Source organism: Sapajus apella, unplaced genomic scaffold (genome assembly GCF_009761245.1).
Source record: "Sapajus apella isolate SASKATOON/1434 unplaced genomic scaffold, GSC_monkey_1.0 scaffold68, whole genome shotgun sequence".
NCBI classification, from domain to species: Eukaryota; Metazoa; Chordata; class Mammalia; order Primates; family Cebidae; genus Sapajus; species Sapajus apella.
In genome coordinates, this window is record NW_022437008.1 from 4,059,821 (window position 1) to 4,065,820 (window position 6,000).

The window sequence follows — 6,000 nt, forward strand, 5'->3', positions numbered from 1 at the left end:
TTCTTATCATAGAAAAAATGTAAAATCAAGTGGCAGAGTAGGACCTTTCTTAAAACATTATTTAGTGGAAACAGTACTTCAGAAACAGATTTCATCCAGTGATGAACCTCCCACACATGGTTGCACTCTGGATTTAGATGTCAATAAGAGTGACAATCTCCATTTTTAACACGGGGAATTATTTTTCTCTTGACAAGAGAAGTTGACAAAAGTCTCTGTCTATAGGCCATAAAAGGAATTTGATCTGAACACTTTGTACCGAGATGATTATGTTTTCTGTCTAAACAATAAAGTGACTAAGCTCTATTAGTATATTGTGCTTGGCTTTCTTGCAGGGGTCCTCAGCGGCATGCCTGGACATCCATCTCGGACTTGGATTCGCCCCAGAAAGCTTCTGAGACGCTCTCTCCACCTGATCTGACCCCACGGAGGCCAGTTCCAGGTGTTGCCACCTCTGCTGCACGCTGGGCTTGCCGCTTTGTCTTTGTTCCCGCCTTTTCCGGACAGCAGTGCTGAGAAGCAGGAGTCCCTGGGCTTGGAGACCAAGGTAGGGCCCCTTGGTCGGTGGCCCAGGTCGAAGGGGGACAGTGAGCTCACAGAGCCGGGGAAAGTTCTGCAGACACCCTCCCCGAGGGTCTCAGGCATGTTTGTGGGGTCCAGCGACCCCCGCCACACCTCATCAGACTGAATCTCCAGCCCCATGGGACCGGATCGCTGCCCACGCCGTCGGATCCGGAATCCAATGGGAAGAGCAGTCCCGACTGCCCACCTGACGGTAGGTCTGAAGCGCCCTCCTCCTCCACCGGACCCGAACAGGAAAGTCGGCTCAAGGAGGTCCTGAGATCAGGACTATCGGGCTTTTGCGCTAGTGGCACGCAGACTCCTTCCCCGGGGCCGCCTCGGGCACCGCCTCCCGCATTTTCCTGTGCGGCTTCGGTGCGAGAGGAGAGCGCCGGCATTGCGGCTGTCCACTGCGCATGCGCAAGCGGCGCGTCACAAGCGCGGGCACTGAGCCGGGGCTGGCGTCGCAGTGACCGCCCCCGTGGCCTGGGGAACGGTCTCGGCGGCTTGGCAAAGCAGGGGCTCTCTGCGGCAGTGCCGTTGGGCGACGCCTCCCCCCCCCGCCCCGGGGATCGTCGCCACTGCCGGGCGATTTCAGGAGCCGGGCAAGGCGGAACCAGGCTGAGAAACGGTCCAGCGGAGCTTCAGGGATACCCAGGGCGACCCCAAGGACCCCCACGACGCTTCAGGCCTGCCCAGACGGTGTGGGGGTGCGTCTCCTTGAAAGCTGTCCCTGCTGGGATTTCCAGGTACGGCCAGCCTGTGTGCCGCGGGGGTGCTGTCTCCCCAAGGGGCTTCCCGGCAGAGAGCAGAACCCCCCCGCAGCCTCAGGAGCTGCCTACTACTGTTGGATGTCTCCGTGTGTCTTTCTGTGTGTGTGTGTGTGTGTATGTGTGTGTGCTGACACGAGTGTGACTCCGGAACTTCTTTTTTTGTTTTCTATTTCTTTATTGATATATCTATTTTGTTCATATAATATGTTCTAGCCAGTTGCTGCCCAAAGAAGTCTACAGTCAATTCTATTCCTATCAAAATACTGTCATTTTTCACTGAAAAGGAAGAAAAAAACCCTAAAATTCACACAGAACCAAAAAAAGAGTCCAAGTAACCAAAGAAATTTTAAACAGAAAGAACAAAGCGGGGGGCATCACATTACCGAATTTCAAACTACTATAAAGCTACAGTAACCAAAACAGCAGGGTACTGGTAATATATACATATAAACAAAACGAAACCTACAAACCTACATACAACAATGGAAGAGAATAGAGAACCAAGATATAAAGCCACACACCTACGGCCATCTGATCTTTTACAGAGTTGACAAAAATAAGCAAAGCTGAAAGAATTCCCTATTCAATAAATGATGCTGGGAAAACTGGCTAGCCATATGCAAAAGAATGAAACTGGACTCTTACCTTTCACCATGTATAAAAATTAATTTGAGGTGGACTAAAGATTAAATGTAAGATCTCAGGCCAGGCGCAGTGGCTCACACCTGTAATCCCATCACTTTGGGAGGCCAAGGTGGGCAGATAATCTGAGATCAGGAGTTCGAGACCAGCCTGGCCAACATGGTGAAACCCTGTCCCTACTAAAAACACAAAAATTAGCCAGGTGTGGTGGTGTGTGCCTGTAGTCCCAGCTACTCAGGAGGCTGAGGCAGGAAAATGGCTTGAACCCGGGAGGCTGAGGTTGCAGTGAGCTGAGATTGTGCCACTGCACTCCAGCCTGGGTGACAGAGTGAGACTCTGTCTCAAAAAAAAAAAAAAAAAAAGTAAGACCTCAAACTATACAAATCTTAGAAGAAAACCTAGGAAATACCCTTATCAACACTGGTTTTGGCAAAGAACTTATGGCTAAGTCCTCAAAAGCAATTGCAACAAAAACAAAAATTGACAAATTGGACTTAATAAAACTAAAGATCTTCTGCAAAGCAAAAGAAACTATCAACAAATAGTCAACTACAAAATGAGAGAAAATATTCATAAACAATGCATCTAACAAGGTCCAAGGTTGGAAGTGGTGGCTCACATATGTAATCCCAGCACTTTGGGAAGCTGAGGCAGGTGGATCACAAGGTCAGGAGTTCAAGACCAGCCTGAAAAAGCTTCAGGATCCAAAAATCTGGAGCTACCCTTGGTTCTGGAAGCTTCCTTATTTTTACTTTAAAGTTTTCAGTTCCCATTAGGGGAGACCCTCATCCCAACAGTAGAAGAATCATTTTTCTTCTTGGGCAACCAGGAGACTGCACAGAATCACTTTTTTTTTTTTTTTTTTTTTTTTTGTTTTTGGTTCTTTTTACTTAGGCTGGAGTGCAGTGGCGCCATCTCGGCTCACCGCAACCTCTGTCTCCTGGGTTCAAGCAATTCTCCTACCTCAGCCTCCCGAGTGGCTGGGACTATAGGCGTGCGCCACCATGCCCAGCTAATTTTTGTATTTTTAGTAGAGACGGGGTTTCACCATGTTGACCAGGATGGTCTCGATCTCTTGACCTCGTGATCCCCATCTCAGCCTCCCAAAGTGCTGGGATTATAGGCGTGAGCCACCACGCCCGGCCACAGAATCACTTTTATTCTTCTGCAATATCATTACAAAGCCAAGAGAGACAGTTTTAAATTACAGCACCTGGCTGAGCCCTAGGAGGCTCGCCCCATATTCCCAACATTTCACATTGTGGCCCATTGAGCGACTGCAATTCCCAGAACCATGAGCTCCTGTTCACAATCAAGGACTCTTCCACCTGCCTTACACACAAACTTGGGAAAGTCATTTTATTTCACCTCCTGCAGGTGGTCCTGACAGGCACACTGAACTAACATGCGTTTGACATATGAACCATGTTCACTTTTGGGTAGAGACACAACATTTAAATTTATTGCAATTAGGTCCTATGCATCACAAGGACTTTTCAAGCCAGGAAGGCACACAAGTTCACAGTCTGTATACTAGCCAGGACCAGTCTGTGCTCAGTGGTCTTTTTATCAGGAGAAAGTTACTGAAGTTAATCTCTTGTCCAGTAAAAACAATAGTTATAGCTGGTGAAACAGGGGCTGCAGGTCAGTCAGCATCTGGTGGAGCTGCAAATTGTTTTAATATTGTTTATGTTGAGACCAGTGCTTGTTCCATTGTTACCCAGGCGGGAGTGCAATTGCGCAATCTTGGCTCACCGCAACCTCCGCCTCCCAGGTTCAGGAGAATAAGTGTTTATTATTATGTTAAGCCACTAAGTTTTGAGTAATATGTTACATAGTGATAAATAATTAATGTGGTTGTCCTAGTCTGTTTGGGATGCTATAACAAAATTCCCAGGCTGGGGGATTTATAAGCAAGAGAAGTTTATTGCTTGCAGTTCTGGTGGCAGAAAAGTCCAAGATCAAGATGCCAGCACATTCAGTGTCGGGTGAGGATTATCTGCTTCATACATGGTGATGATCTGCTGTGTTCTTGCATGGCAGAAAGGAAAAGAAACTCCCTTGGCCCTCTTTTATAAGGGAACAAATTGCATTCCTGAAAGGAAAGCCCTCATGACCTAATCACTTGCCAAAGACTCCATCTCTTAATATTATCTCAATAGGAAACTGATTTCAATATATAAATTTGGTGGGGGAGGCACAAATTTGGACCATAGCAACAGTCAACACTGTATTGTAAATGTGTCCATTTTCTGGAATAGAATAGAACACACCATGGTTTTCAGGCTTGGCATTTATTATAGTCACAAGCTTAATATAACTCAAATGATTGAACTAATGTGGTTCTCACATTGTCCTATTTTGTGGGAAGAGATGGCCAGGGGCAGACCTGTGTGTTACTTACAGTTAAATGATTACATGCTTGCTTTGCTTTTTATACACTGAGATTTGTGCCACGGATCATATCCAAACTATGGTGCAGTAAAATAAAAGCAGAGATCAAGCGGTATCAGGAGGCCTGTGGTAAGGACCGTCTGAGAGCGTCTGTAACCGCGGACCACTGCGGTGTGGCTGCAGAGCAGAAAAGAAACTGCTTTGGTCCCACATCTCTTCCCAACAGAGTTTGTGTAAGGATTTTGTAAAGGGAGCTTATGCAAAATACTTAGGGAAATAATGCAACCACTGCTCACAAGACTTGGGCGGGTTTTTGCAGATGGGTGCTGGTAAGGCAGGAGCCTTGCAGGGCAGAGACACCAGAATGCCACAGGCTCTGCCTATGTTCTCAGAATATAGAGCAATTCCGATTGCTCTATGTTCACAATGCTCGGGAGATGAAAGCCCCTTGATGCATTGTGTGTGGTCAGACCTTATGGCGCCTTATTTGCTGCACCTCTCTTGCCAAAACACCTGGATAGACAATGGGTGATAAAATCTCAGTGTCCTTAGTTAGCATTTCTTAGGAAAACCGAGTTTGCTATTGAATACTGCAGACAAATGCTCTTCCTCCGGCTATCTTCCTTCTGCACCCTCCTTCCACAGCTTGCAGTACAAGATAATACGCCTAATGAACAACACTTAGAGCCCAAACCTCAGTGCCAACACGGATAACCCCGTGAGAGTGCATTGGACCCCTGGACCCATGCTGTAAAATTCTATTCTTGTGTCTTTGTCTTTCTTTTCTCACTCCCTCGTCACTGCTGGGACACGGGACACCCACGCACAGGGTCAGGCTGGTTCCCAACACTGTTTCACAAATGTAAACAGAGAACGCCGTTTTTTGTTGTTGTTTTTTTTTCTGCCCCTCCTTCCTCTGCATTTTTTGTTTTAATAGTATTCCTTGTTATAATAAACATTAAAATAGCACCATAATAATATCACTAAGTATATAATCTAGTTGTGCTGATTTCACAGAGGGTGGAAAACATCACCCCCGAGGTGGGACTACTGTGTTTATATGATACAAACACCTGAAGGTGGCAGAAACCAGAAGAGACAGAGGAGTTCTTAGCATCAGAATTGATATGTTGTTATTTATCAGATCTTAATGATTTAGAGGCATATAATAAATAATGACAAGGATTCTGATATTTGTTATAAAGTATAATTGTGTTGATTATATTCAAAACCATTAATAGAATCCATATAGTTGTAGAATTAAGTATAACTGTAAGTGGTATGGTATAGCAGGTGTATGGTATGGTATGGGGAATGTGGAGTAGAGTGTGGTGGAGTGGGGTAGGATATACCATAGGTAATAGTCATATCGGGCCAGGCACAGTGGTTCACGCCTGTTATCCCAGCACTTTGGGAGGCCAGGCGGATCACGAGGTCAGGAGATCGAGACCATCCTGGCCAACATGTTGAAACCCTGTCTCTACTAAAAATACAAAAAATCTGCTGGGTGTGGTGGCATGTGCCTGTAAATCCCAGCTACTTTGGAGGCTGAGGCAGGAGAATCGCTTGAACCTGGGAGGCGGAGATTGCAGTGAGCTGATGTCGTACCACTGCACTACAGCCTGTTGAC